Raw genomic sequence first — 444 nt, 5'->3', positions numbered from 1 at the left:
ATTTTACCCAGATCAGAGATAGACACAAGACAAGACTGTGTTATTAGCACTTTAAAATTTCCTCTTTCATTTCTTCCTTAATGTACGTTGGTTCTTTTCATGACAAAACACTCCCATCACCCCACACACCTCTTTTTGCGCGAATCTTTCTCCAGGACCTTAAAAGGGTTTATGGAGCACTTCCCGCTGGCCAAGTATTTGGGGCTCCAAATCCTGGGTTTTTGTCCTTGACCCTCCAACTGCCTCCTCGTTTTAACCTTTGCCTCCTTCTGCAGTGCCAGTTCCCACAGAGCATAAGCACAGGAAAGGCCTACAGAAAACAAAAGGCACAGTTTGAAGAAAAATCCAAACCAACCAACCCACAAAACACAACTGCCCAGGGTCTATATTCTGCACCTACTGCCTTTCCCCACCGCCCCAGCCCCGCCCCTCGGTCCCACCTCC

Source organism: Cebus imitator, unplaced genomic scaffold, assembly GCF_001604975.1.
Source record: "Cebus imitator isolate Cc_AM_T3 unplaced genomic scaffold, Cebus_imitator-1.0 Scaffold517, whole genome shotgun sequence".
NCBI lineage: Eukaryota > Metazoa > Chordata > Mammalia > Primates > Cebidae > Cebus > Cebus imitator.
The sequence above is the reverse complement of the archived record's forward strand: the minus strand, read 5'-3'. Positions refer to the sequence as shown.